Below are 14,982 nucleotides of genomic sequence, written 5' to 3'. Positions count from 1 at the left end.
TGATTGTGCTTGAGAGGAGGAAGAAGAAGGATGAAGATGGGAAGAAGATCAAAACCCTTCGCAGCTTTCTTCTCTTCACACGCGCTGAAGCCAAGGAAGAAGACCAAGAGGAGGGAGACGCCTCCTCTTCTTTTCCCCTTGCTGATGGCGGCTGAACCAAGGAGAGATGGAGAGGGGGTGGCCACGTGATGAAGAGGAGAAAAGGTCATCTAGGGCGCCGGCCCTAGTCCTCCTTTAATAAGGATGAAGGGCTCCTACAAGTTAGGAGCCTTGACAACTTTCCAAGAGGGGGCGCCGGCCCCCCTTCTCTCTTCATGTCGCACCAACTAAGTGAAGAGGGGCTGATGCCCCTCTTACTTGGTTAACCCAATCCTCTTCCAAAAAGGATTAGGTGCCTCTCTCATGGTTTAATCCTAATCTAATTAGGATTAGCCAAATTTGGGTTCAATCTACGCTAGTCCTAATCCAATTAGGACTTGAATGAATCATGACTTAATTGAACTCTTCAATCCTAATCCAATTAGGAGTCATGTTGATTCATTGGATTAATAATTAATTTAGACTTAAGGAATCCTAATCCAATTAGGATTTGTTTAATTTTAGTCCTAATCCAATTAGGACTTTATTTGAATTCGAAGTCCTAATCCAATTAGGATTTCTAGGAATCCTACTCCAAGTAGGAATCCAATTTTAATTCAAAGTTCCTAATCTCATTAGGATTGTAGGAATCCTATTCCAAGTAGGAATCCCAGTCCTACTCCAACTAGGATTCCCAGTCCTAATCCAATTAGGACTCTAGGAATCCTACCCAAAGTAGGATTCTTGTTTCAAGTCCAATTAATTAATTCCCTTTCCTTCTTCAACTTCTTATCAATCAAATTGATTACTTGTGATTCCTAATCACGATTTCAACCATCGGATCGGTCAATACTTCTAGTGTGTGTGACCCCATAGGTTCTACTCTGACTGGTAGTGAGATATATTGTGATCTCTATCTCAATATCATTGAAAACTCCTTTCAATGGGTTGGAACGATTCCAACTCAACTCATTAGGGTTTATCGATCATCAAGATAATCCCTATGAGTCCCACCATCCACCAGTGACACCTAGCAGCATGTAGTGGCTACCCAGTAGAATAGAAAGATGAACCTCTAGGTGCAGTTAACGTGTGATACAGTCCTACTATCGTGGATCCCTACAGGACGGAGGTCATGGACAACTCGTCAAACTCCATCGTCTGTCATATGTCAAGATGTTGCCCAGTAGATACAACCCAAGAGGGGGGGTGAATTGGGTCTTTTAAAACTTTTAAGCTACTTCTAGCACTTTTTGATTAATTATGCTAAGTTGTATATATGCGCAGTGAAAGTTAAACTTAGCGACAGTTTGATGTATAGAATGTGACTTGATTGAGTATGCTTGCAACTAAAGAATTCGCGGATAATAGTTAAGCAAGCAATTTATCTAAGTGAGTAAGTGTGTGAGTTAGATAATGACAAAAAGCATTACAAACACAGCAAACATATAGTGGTTCGGTGCACCCCAGCACCTACATCCACTCCCCAAGACTTCTTGGGAATTTCACTATAATCCTACAGATTACAGTCGGTTGTTTTACAAGCTCACAACCCAACTTGTTGTTTTGCGAGATCACAACGAACTCGGTCGGTTTTCCCAGGCTCACCGACTAGAACCAACCCCGATTGTTTTCCCGGGCTCACAATCAAACCCTTTCACGTTGGTTTTACCCTCGGCTCACCAACAAACCTATCTCCGTTGGTTTTCCCTTCGGCTCACCAACAAACCTTACACCGTTGGTTTTCCCTTTGGCTCACCAACAAACCTTAACCCCTTGATTCAATCCCGTGATTGAATCAAGTTACAAGATAATAAAACAAAGTTTAAAACAAATCAAAGCTTCTTAAACAAGCAAATATAACAATATAAACAAACAGAGTAAAGAGAAGCCCTCAAACGAGTTTTGAAGATGGAGGAGCTCGACTTCTTCTTTACTTGACCCTCTTCTGATTTGGCACGAAGTAGAGGATCACCGAGGCAGCACACTGATGGAGAGGAAGCTTTGGGATTCACTTGGAAGCTCTTCTTCTCTCTATTTCTCTTTGGATGGCCCTTTTTGTGCTTATGGGAGATTTTCCTTGTAATCTCTTTCCTAAATGTTTTCTCCCACTTCCATCCGTTCTCTCCTAGCTCTCTTCTTGTTTTTATAGCTTTTGATAACGTGGAAACAAGAATATAGCCGTTAGAGCCAAAAATAGAGCCGTTGGAACCAGTCTGCAGCTCCTGACAATATGACCGTTGGGTTTGGAGTCGACTCGCGCGATCAGGAGTCGGCTCGGCTGTAGCAGGAGTCGACTCGAGCTTTTCCGGAGTCGACTCGGCAACTGTTCCAAGTTTGAATTAAAGTTGCCGTCTTGACTGGGAGTCGACTCGACTTAACCCGGAGTCGACTCGCCAACTTCTGGCGCTGACCTGGCAATTTTGGAGTCGGCTCATCCTCTGTAGTCCGTGGATCCAAATTTGAATTTTGTCCACTCGAGTCGACTCGACTGTCCTGGGAGTCGACTCGAATCTCAGAGCCCGAACTCCCGATTCTCTGTCTTTTGGCTCATCCAGTCTTGGAGTCGACTCGAACTTCCTTGGAGTCGACTCGGCTCTCAGTTTCCGAAAGTTGGTCTTCTGCCATCTTAGTGTAGCGCTGCCTTGGAGTCGACTCGAGCTGTCTGGGAGTCGACTCGAATCTCAGAGTCGGAAAACTGATCCTCTGTATTTTGGAGCCGCGCTGCCTTGGAGTCGACTCGACTTGTCTTGGAGTCGACTCCCCTCTCAGAGACGAAAATACCGTCTTCTGTCTTGGGGTTGTTCTGTCTTTGGAGTCGACTCGGACTTTGTGGGAGTCGACTCGAATCTCAGTGTCCAAAAACTGCTTCTCTGAGTTTTCCCTTGTGTACCACTGAGAGTCGACTCTCGCTTTCTTTGGAGTCGACTCGGCAACCATTGGAGTCGACTCGAATTCCTTAGGAGTCGACTCGAAGACTATTCTTTTGAATTTTCCTTTGAATTTGCTCCTCCAATTTGAATCTTTTGAACTTTAAAGTTGGGCCAATGAATTGTAGCTTTCTTCTAACTTTTCTTGAGTGCTTTTGGAGGCCTTCTTGTGTTCTTCCAACTTGCTATGTTCCTTGCAAAATAAATATCTTTCTCCTTGCAACATAAACATTAGTATCTATACTTCAAGGTGTTGTGATCATCAAAATCAATCTATGAATCAATCTTTGGGTCATCAATCTCCCCCTTTTTGATGATGACAAAACTTGGAGTATATGCAATATAAAAGATATTGTTTTCTAGAAGTAATGCATAGCAAAGTTGCATGAAGTAGACAACATGTATATTTAAAACAAAACATACTTCATGATAATGCTTTAGATTTAATCAGCTTAACACAATCAATATATTTCAGTTCAAGCTGATTATCACAAAGCATTATAAGCATATACTTAGATATTTCTCCCCCTTTTTGACAGCATCAAAAAGATAGTGAAACATTAAGCACAAAGATCAGAACACTCAAATATTTCTTTCCCTTACTGTACTCTGGTTTGAATGTTATATTATTGCCAGGATATGAATCATTTAACTCAAGGCAATAATATTGGAATCAGATTAGTGAGCACAGATCAGAGCCAATTAAGATAATTTCAGAGCAGAACACATTGAATGTGATTTCAAGAAGTTTTCTAATTTGATACCACAGATAGTTTTCTAATCAAGTGTGGGTGGAATCTCTCTTAGGTTAATTCAAGAAGTACCACAAATGATATTCAATGAAAACACGAGTGGAAATCTAACCTCTCTTCAATAATAAGTATGAAAGCTTGTTCAATTAAGACCTTTTGCCCAATCTATTAAGTATTTTATCAAACATGAGAGCAATTTTGATTAATTTTCAGAGTAAAAGATCAAAACTTATATATGTGAAAGACATATCATCATGTTGGGTCATTAATTCTTAATGACTTCAAAGGTTCTTTATAATAATAAGTGCATTTGAGCACAAATACCAAATTATGAAATCATGCAATTTGTGATACATCTTAGAGCTCTTTTAAAGACTTTCTTTTATTCCTTTAGAAAATAAGCACAATTTGATACATAAAATAATGAATTGGCACAAAATAGAAGTTCTAAAGAGTAAGCCAATTAAAACTCATTAGTGAGGTTCAAAATAGATTTTCTAAGAGATACTCAAGAAAATTTAATACATTGTTCTCCTCCTTTTTCATTAAATTAGAGGCTCTTAAGATTTGCAATTTGGTTCAAGAGTGATGCATGAGATATACTAACCAAATAACACGCCTCAAGGTGTATCATAAAAATTTTTAGATTTAAATTTCAGATGATAAATATTGGAGAGCATTAAGATCACTTTTCATTTAGTATTCTTCCTCTCTCCTTTAGTTATAGATTAATGCGATTAAGTTCCATAAGACCTCTCCTTCTGAAATTTTCTTTCTCCCCCTCAATTGATCATTCCATTTAAGAGTTTAGAATTTGAAGATAATGTTCAATAAAATTGTCAATCTCAAAAATATATTTTCTATAAGTTCAAGGTTTGAGATAAGACAACCTTTATAGAACTCATCTCAAGGTAATTAAAGCATGTCTTGCAATATAAGGAGGTTCATCAAAATCAATCCATAAAATTCAAGGTATGCATCAAATTAAAGTATCTTTAGAATATCTAAAGCTCCCCCTCAAAAGATGCATTCCTCTTTAATCATTCTTTTCTTTTGATATCGAGAGTGTAGAGTGATCTAGAATTATTCAAAATTTATAGTAGTCACTCTTCCTAATCCTTTAAGAACAAGTTATGCTTTCTCCTAATCTTAGAAAAAATGTATAGAATTATTAATCAGAAAATGATTCATTTGAAGCTCAGTTTCTTTCAAAAGCATTTACATTTTCTTTCTTTTAGAATCATTTGAGTGAGCTGAAATATTTCTAGCTTTAAGATCATTCACTCTATTTTATCTTTAATAATGTAGGAGAGAAAAACATATAGATGATCATTGAAATATATATATTTATAGAACTCAATTTCTTAATCATAGTTTTTCAGCAATGTATACATGAAGCATAATAAATATTTTTAATATCAAAATAAAATCATATATTTAAAAATATTTGCTTGCAATCAAGATCATTGATCATTTAGACCAATATTAGTAGATTTTAATGATAAGAAAGGATATGTTTCGGATGCGTATCGGAGCAATCAGCCAAGACATCAAAATTAATTCTGTTTTTCTTAAATTAAGATTTTATTTAGAAATCATATTGAGTTTAAGCTTTTATACAAAATCAGATTCTGAATTTTCATAAGAATTTTCAAGAAGGCTCTCAAAATTTGAGATATGTATCTTCTACTTTGTAGCTCATCTTAAATTACTAAGATTGAAAACACATATTTCAATAACATTAGAGCACTTTCAGAATCTTTGTATTTAGTATTGAGTTTCGATACAAAATGGAGGATATTTTAACAAGTATTAGGATATTATGTATCAAAGTTAGGCAAGTAGAAAGATAGATCAAGATCAATTCATTTTGCCTAAATAGAGATATCTTTCTCTTCTCATTTCAACTTTCACATTTTAACGATGATTGTGAATGACAAATCTGAATTTTCTTAACAAACAAAAATTTTATGTAGTATTTCAAACAATCAATCAAATTGTCCAAGCATGAAGCATTACAAAATATTGAGAATCCATAATTTAAAGCATCATGCCATATGCAAAATATATTATGTGTTAAGTCATGCATTAGAATATTAAGAGTAAGAATGTTAAGGATCAAAATCAATTCTTTTCAAATAAACTCCCCCTATTTAAATATAATTTTGCACTGATTTCATCCTTAAAGTGTGTTTTCAAGTGATTAAAAATTTGACTTAATTCTACTTTCATTTACTTTGTTTTTCATTTATAACTTTCTTATGCTCTATACTCTATTTGCTCCCTATCCGGTGGAGTTGGGAAGGGGCACGAGGTACTACCACTAGCCTCCCTCTTGTGCCGTCCCTAATATGCCCTACACCGAATAGTTGGGTCAAATAGTGCCGGGTACTACCACTAGCCTCCCCATTGGCACCATCCCTATGATGAGCAATATAGAAAGGTTAAAATGTTTACTTCAAAACCTCCCTATTTAAGTGTAATTAATTATGGATTTTATCCCTTCCAAAAGAATGCTCACACAAGTCTCACAAATGTGTCGAATATATTAAGTTTGTTTTGCTTTTCCTTAAGGTTGAAGTGTTTGCCTCTACTTGGATTTTACTTCTCTTGAATAATATCCATTTTCTTTTCTTTATCTCTCTCTCTTTTTGTTATTCTCAAGTAATTTTCATGAGAGAGCAGAATAGAGAATTAATCTTACGTATCATATATATGTATATCATGCAAACAATATTTTCATTATGCTCAAGGTTTCATAACTTCTCACAAGTTATTTTACATCAACATTTTAAGCATATACTTGTGTAGTTCATGGTTATGACATAGGCAAAGATATATTTTAGTTTGGGCAAACCATGAAACAATTTCTAAAAGCATAAGTCAATCAATACATATATATAGACATGATATCAAGGAATTAATAATTAAAGATTTTAACCATGCCATACTAAGATTTAAGTTATTGACTTTGCTCAATTAATTTATGAGAGAGGTATCTAGAATTACCAATCCATTCTGCATTCTTCAGTCAAATACCTACTAGATTTCTTATGTATGAACTTTTGGCTGAAGAAGGTCCTCTCTCTTGTTTGCATGAGAATGTTTATTGTATCTTACGTGGAGATATCCTTCAAGTTGAAATCTCTCATTTTCTTGCTCAAGGATCCTGCAAGCTCCTTTTCTTCCTTGAAAGAAAGTTATTAGTTTCTTCAAGATACAAAACATTCATCCACCATATTTTTAACTAGATGACTCGATATAAGATATGATACTAGTTGAATGTTGAGTCACTTTACTCAAGAGATTCCCTAAGTATAAGCAAGCACATATCACTTGAACTAAAGAGATGGTTTCATTAACCAATATGGTTCAAGTACAAGCATGTGAGACAATAGAATGATTTATCAAGATCAAATCAATTTCTTATTTTCAACATCAATTTAGCTTAGATTCTATTTGCTTAAGATAATTGTCAATAAGGCATGCTAGCTAAGTTTTGATCAAATTGCCTTAAACAATTGTTTCTATCAAAATTCAGATTATGATTCATTTGTTATCAATAAATTATGATTCATTAGAGTTAGATTGAAGTCTTGCACAAGGGCACATAATGATCACACAATCTGGTCTATTAGGTATATGATAAAATAATTATTCTATCATGCTTTTGATGCTTGTTCCAAATCACATATTGCTTTATCATATATGTAATGTGTAATCTTTAAATATGGTGGTTATTTTACATAGATCTCCTTTTTTTTTAATGAAATAACCACATAGGAGTGAATTCTACACATTCATTTGACAGATTATAAAGCTCATGAAGCAAACAAATAATAATGGTGATCTTTACTTCTAATCATGCAAAAATCTTATCAAGATCTATCTTTTCTTGATTTAGTCTTTTAGTAGTTATCAATTTTTCTTCATTAAGTGCATATCTGAAAAATCCAATTTTGGTTCTAATTATTAACAAGTTTTTCAGATTGTTATATATAAAAGATTAACCATATACATATATAATTTGTTTTTAGTATTTTGATAATAAATCATTAGTCTCATAAAGAATAAAATGAATTGATACCTCTACAACTAGAATTTTTCATGAATGTTCTATATGCATTGCTTGATGAATGATATCCAAGGATAGAAGTATCTTTATCAGATTTGGCATTATTTTCATAAGAGCATATCAAGCATAACATGTACGACTGAAAAATATGAAAGATATGCAATGGTTCATTTTCCATTTTTCAGAAGATCAAAATTTTCATCAAAAATAGATCTAATAGAAATCATATGTATGACAAGCAGTGATGATAGTCTTTTAAAAAATTATTTGAGTAGATGACTATCATACATAATTGTCTTTTTCATTTCTTCAAGAATTCTATTAACCCTATTTTACTTATGATGTCCTTGGAGCTGAAATAATTGAATTTAATATTATTTTCTGTATAACCTTAATCAGGATTTTGGTTTTCAACACTGTGCCATGATCTTCACAGTTTGGAAACCTTTTTCATTTGAAACGCTTTTACAAGATTCAGTAAATACAGAAAAATACTTCAGTTTTATTTTCCAAGAACAAATCCAATGTAAGCTTTTGAAAACTTAGTGATGGAAACAACATCTTTAGATTTAGAAATGATTTTTGTTTGTTTCCTTAGTTAGCATGCATAGCAAAACTTTGACCTTTAAGTAGATAATCTAAGTAAGCCTATGGCAAGGTCTTTTGAGATTAAGTACATACTAGCATGAGTTGATTCTATGTGCCAAGGATGGTTTCTTTAATCTTGGTATTCATAGTGCATATATTCAAAAGCATACCAAGTACACATTATCATATCTATGATCAATAAACAATAATGCCATGGATAAAAACTCTCAATCAAGCATATAGAGAATTCATAGAATTAATCTTAATAATGATTAATCATTTAGCAACTTTATCCAAGGGTGAGTAAAGTATCCTATAAAATGAAGTGATTTGATTATATTTCCAAAAGTAGTTTCTATATCACAAAATTGATCAATACTAGCAATTCATACTAAAGCAAAAATAATGATGAGATGCAAGGATTACTGATTTCATTATTATTATTATTTAAAATTACTTTTCATAAGTATATTTTAAGTTTCAATGTGTCTAGAATACCCATTTGTATGAATCTATTTGTTTCATGGGTATCTTGGCACATCTATGTCTACATCCTCATATTTTCATTTTGGGTACCCAAGCTTGCTTGGATCCTTGAGAGTTAGGACATATAGTTCCTTTTGGAACCCAAATTTGTTTAATTGTAATAACTTTACTACTTGATTTAATTATGTTAGAACGATAGGTAAAGTTGTTATGCCCATTCTTTTCATGTTTGAAATAAGTTATCTTATTTAATGGATTGCTTGGTGAATTGATAACCTTTTTCTTTAGGGATTCATTGCTAAGTGAAGGAGTTAAGCCAAATTTTGATTTATCAAAATCTGTATGTTGGCTTTCAAACATCATTTTTAATCTTGCTGAACTTACAGTAAATTTGTTAATAAAAGACTTCAATTGGTTAATTTCTTTACTTAAGTTTTGATTTTCTTTAATTAAATTTTGATTTTTCTGAATTAATTGTTCTGAATTTAACCTTAAAATTTTATTTTCAGAATTTAGTTTATCTTGTATTTCATTATTAGAATTTCTTTCTTTTGAAATTTTCAGATTTAGTTTCTTAAGATTTTTATTCTTCACAGCTAATTTTCTACATTCACCATACAAATCATGAAAAGTATTTAATAATTCATCATAAGATAATTCTTCTTGAAAATCATTTGAGGTAAGAGTAGATTCAGATTTTACCTTGTCTTCTTGTGCCATAAAGCACGAGTTAGTTACCTCTTGTAGTTCCTTGGAGCTAATATCATCATTGTTGCTCCTAACTTTTAATTTCTTGCTTGACTCTTTCTTGGTCAAGGCTTTCTTCCTTTTTATCTCTTTCTTCCTTTCTTCTAGCTTCCTCTTCTTCTTTGTCTTTAGGAAGCTTTTGAATCTTTCTTCCTGATTTAGAGTGTTTCCTGCATGCTCAATGTTAGTCTTGCAATTATCCTCAAGTAAACTAACATGGGGTTCTTCGAAAATATCATAAGTTGCTTCAAGAGTATCCCATATTTGTTTGGCAGATGAACATATATAAATTTGGTTGAAAATATTTTTATTAAATGCACAGTAGAGAAGGTTCATAGCCTTAGCATTTAGTTCAGCCAAATTTTTATCGAACATACTTTCAATTAATTTCGTGGGTGTGTGTAGGCCATTTGTTATGACATTCCATAACTCATAGTTTTGTGATTGAGTAAAGATTTTCATTCTAGCTTTCCATTGAATATAGTTAGATCCATCAAACAGTGGAGGTCTGTTTGTGGAAAGTCCCTCAGCAAGTAATACGTTATGTGGGGTTGTCATGATCTTTGGCTCTAGTCGGTTAAGACTACAAATAATATTTGAGCACCTGCTCTGATACCACTTGTTGCCCAGTAGATACAACCCAAGAGGGGGGGTGAATTGGGTCTTTTAAAACTTTTAAGCTACTTCTAGCACTTTTTGATTAATTATGCTAAGTTGTATATATGCGCAGTGAAAGTTAAACTTAGCGACAGTTTGATGTATAGAATGTGACTTGATTGAGTATGCTTGCAACTAAAGAATTCGCGGATAATAGTTAAGCAAGCAATTTATCTAAGTGAGTAAGTGTGTGAGTTAGATAATGACAAAAAGCATTACAAACACAGCAAACATATAGTGGTTCGGTGCACCCCAGCACCTACATCCACTCCCCAAGACTTCTTGGGAATTTCACTATAATCCTACAGATTACAGTCGGTTGTTTTACAAGCTCACAACCCAACTTGTTGTTTTGCGAGATCACAACGAACTCGGTCGGTTTTCCCAGGCTCACCGACTAGAACCAACCCCGATTGTTTTCCCGGGCTCACAATCAAACCCTTTCACGTTGGTTTTACCCTCGGCTCACCAACAAACCTATCTCCGTTGGTTTTCCCTTCGGCTCACCAACAAACCTTACACCGTTGGTTTTCCCTTTGGCTCACCAACAAACCTTAACCCCTTGATTCAATCCCGTGATTGAATCAAGTTACAAGATAATAAAACAAAGTTTAAAACAAATCAAAGCTTCTTAAACAAGCAAATATAACAATATAAACAAACAGAGTAAAGAGAAGCCCTCAAACGAGTTTTGAAGATGGAGGAGCTCGACTTCTTCTTTACTTGACCCTCTTCTGATTTGGCACGAAGTAGAGGATCACCGAGGCAGCACACTGATGGAGAGGAAGCTTTGGGATTCACTTGGAAGCTCTTCTTCTCTCTATTTCTCTTTGGATGGCCCTTTTTGTGCTTATGGGAGATTTTCCTTGTAATCTCTTTCCTAAATGTTTTCTCCCACTTCCATCCGTTCTCTCCTAGCTCTCTTCTTGTTTTTATAGCTTTTGATAACGTGGAAACAAGAATATAGCCGTTAGAGCCAAAAATAGAGCCGTTGGAACCAGTCTGCAGCTCCTGACAATATGACCGTTGGGTTTGGAGTCGACTCGCGCGATCAGGAGTCGGCTCGGCTGTAGCAGGAGTCGACTCGAGCTTTTCCGGAGTCGACTCGGCAACTGTTCCAAGTTTGAATTAAAGTTGCCGTCTTGACTGGGAGTCGACTCGACTTAACCCGGAGTCGACTCGCCAACTTCTGGCGCTGACCTGGCAATTTTGGAGTCGGCTCATCCTCTGTAGTCCGTGGATCCAAATTTGAATTTTGTCCACTCGAGTCGACTCGACTGTCCTGGGAGTCGACTCGAATCTCAGAGCCCGAACTCCCGATTCTCTGTCTTTTGGCTCATCCAGTCTTGGAGTCGACTCGAACTTCCTTGGAGTCGACTCGGCTCTCAGTTTCCGAAAGTTGGTCTTCTGCCATCTTAGTGTAGCGCTGCCTTGGAGTCGACTCGAGCTGTCTGGGAGTCGACTCGAATCTCAGAGTCGGAAAACTGATCCTCTGTATTTTGGAGCCGCGCTGCCTTGGAGTCGACTCGACTTGTCTTGGAGTCGACTCCCCTCTCAGAGACGAAAATACCGTCTTCTGTCTTGGGGTTGTTCTGTCTTTGGAGTCGACTCGGACTTTGTGGGAGTCGACTCGAATCTCAGTGTCCAAAAACTGCTTCTCTGAGTTTTCCCTTGTGTACCACTGAGAGTCGACTCTCGCTTTCTTTGGAGTCGACTCGGCAACCATTGGAGTCGACTCGAATTCCTTAGGAGTCGACTCGAAGACTATTCTTTTGAATTTTCCTTTGAATTTGCTCCTCCAATTTGAATCTTTTGAACTTTAAAGTTGGGCCAATGAATTGTAGCTTTCTTCTAACTTTTCTTGAGTGCTTTTGGAGGCCTTCTTGTGTTCTTCCAACTTGCTATGTTCCTTGCAAAATAAATATCTTTCTCCTTGCAACATAAACATTAGTATCTATACTTCAAGGTGTTGTGATCATCAAAATCAATCTATGAATCAATCTTTGGGTCATCACAAGATTTATTCGACTTGAGTTCGCTAATAGAAAACTCTTTTTCCACTTTATATTACTGCCCTGGCCAAGGTCTTAGAACTCAGTCTAACAAATCACATAGGATCACTCCTCTTCTATCAAGGTCGATAGATTCCTTATAGGTGCATACCCTACTCCTACAGTGAACTTACTGCAGCCAATCTACACTGCATGGACCCATATGGCTAGAGACCATGTATGTGTGCAGTCAAACTACAATAACCTCACTGTGAGTAGCCGAAGCACCGCAGGTCAAAGGACCAGTCACACTACTGCAACATCAAGCAAGTCACTGACGAGTGGATAGACATCCAAGTGACTTCTTGTCTTGGTCACGCTCAGTACCCTTGTTCTCTAACAAGCACCTGCACTATCACTTCAGTGTCCCTACACTGTGGACTCAAGTCTCGTCCATCCAGAAGGAAAGTGATCTGTGCACTGATCGGATCGATCACCGTCCTCGTGATGATCCATTGATCAGGAGCATTTAGAAATTAATCACCAATGATACATGGCTCAAATTCTCAACTCTTGAGAATATGTATCATCATCTTATTAATTTTTTGGACGATTCATAGACACATAAACAATATGAATGAAAAGATGCCTTTTATTTATTCAATAATAAATAGTCAAGTACAAAATTATGTCTCTAGAATCAACAATGTGTCAGCCAATTTGGCTTCTAGGGCATACATCTAACAATTTCCCACTTGCACTAAAGCCAATTGGTCATATATCTTAGGCCCATCTTCTCAAGGTGGGCTTCAGTCTTTTGCTGACTCAGCTGCTTAGTGAAAGGGTCTGCCACGTTATCCGCGGAGTCTACTCTCTGCACCTCTACATCATAGTCGCGTATGAAATGGAAGCGCCGCTCTATGTGCTTGGACTTCTGATGAGACCATGGCTCCATAGCTAGTGCTATGGTGCCAATGTTATCGCAGTAAAGTGTTATGGCATCTAATGACATTACACCTAACTCTGCAATTAACTTTTAATCAGAAGGTTTCCATTGCACCCTTAGATACGGCTTAACATTCAGCTTCTAAGGTAGAATCTATAATGATCGGTTGTTTGGAACTCTTCCAATTTACTGAACCACAATTGCACATATTCTGATGTAGACTTTCTATCATCAATATGTGTGCATCCTTCTACCTTCAACTCTGATCTTCTCCCAAAGACCAAGAACATGTCCTTAGTTCTTCTCAAGTACTTAAGACTGTTCTTCACAGCTATCCAGTGCTTCTTGCCTGGATCCGACTGATATCTGCTTGTGACACTCACAGCAAGAGCTATATCAGGTCGTGTACATAGCATGGTATACATGAGGCTTCCTATTGCCGATGCATAAGGAATCTTGCTCATGCGTTGAATCTCTTCAGATGTGTTGGGGCACATCTTCTTGGAGAGATGAATTCCATGCCTTAGGGGTAAGAGACCCCTCTTGGAGTTTTCCATGCTGAACCTCTTCAGCACCTCCTCTATGTACATCTTCTGTGAAAGGCCAAGCATCCTTTTAGATCTATCTCTATAGACCTTTATTCCCAAAATATAGGATGCTTCCCCAAGGTCTTTCATGGAGAATTCTTTTGACAACCAGACCTTGACCGAGGTTAGCATGGGAATATCATTCCCAATCAGGAGAATGTCATCTACGTACAGTACGAGAAAAACTACAGCACTCCCACTAACCTTTTTGTAAACACATGGTTCCTCTTCGTTTTTGATGAAATCAAACGTTTTGATTGCGTCATCGAAACGAGTGTTCCAACTCCGAGATGCTTGCTTTAGTCCATAGATGGACCTTTGCAGCTTGCAGACCTTGTGATCTCCATCACTGGAAGTGAAACCCAAAGGCTGTTCCATATAGATATCTTCATCAAGATATCCATTCAGGAAAGCAGTTTTCACATCCATCTGCCAGATTTCATAATCATGAAATGCTGCAATGGCAAGCAATGTTCGGATGGATTTTAGCATGGCTACAGGTGAAAAGGTCTCCTGATAGTCAATGCCTTCGCGCTGACTATACCCTTTTGCCACAAGCCTTGCCTTATAGGTCTCTACCTCTCCATCCGAACCTATCTTCCTTTTGTAGATCCATTTGCATCCAATAGGTACAATACCTTCTGGTGGGTCTACTAAGGTCCAGACTTGGTTGGAACGCATGGAGTCTAACTCTGACTTCATTGCTTCCAGCCATTTCTCGAAATCGATATCAGATATCGCCTCGTTGTAGGTTTTGGGATCCTGTATGTGATCCCTATCTCCCACTAGGAACATTTCCTCAGTATCCTCTTCTAGTATACCTAAGTATCTATCGGGAGGATGGGAGACCCTACTAGATCTACGAGGTGGTCGAGAGACATTGTGTACTGGCTCTGTATGAATGGGTTCAATAGGATCCATGACTCGTTGCTTTTTAGAGACTTTCTCTTCAAGCTCAATTTTCCTCCCACTGCCTCTATCAAGGATAAACTGATTTTCCAAGAAGATGGCATGACGGCTCACAAACACATTGTGATCCTCTGAGACGTAAAAATTGTATCCTAATGACTCTTTAGGATATCCTATGAAACGAGCACTTATGGTCCTAGCCTCTAACTTGTCCGCCTGTAGTCTCTTGACGTGGG

This window comes from Phoenix dactylifera, chromosome 15 (genome assembly GCF_051530095.1).
Source record: "Phoenix dactylifera cultivar Ajwa chromosome 15, Ajwa_hap1_PhDact_Kaust_v1.1, whole genome shotgun sequence".
NCBI classification, from domain to species: Eukaryota; Viridiplantae; Streptophyta; class Magnoliopsida; order Arecales; family Arecaceae; genus Phoenix; species Phoenix dactylifera.
Note: the sequence above shows the minus strand (reverse complement) of the source record.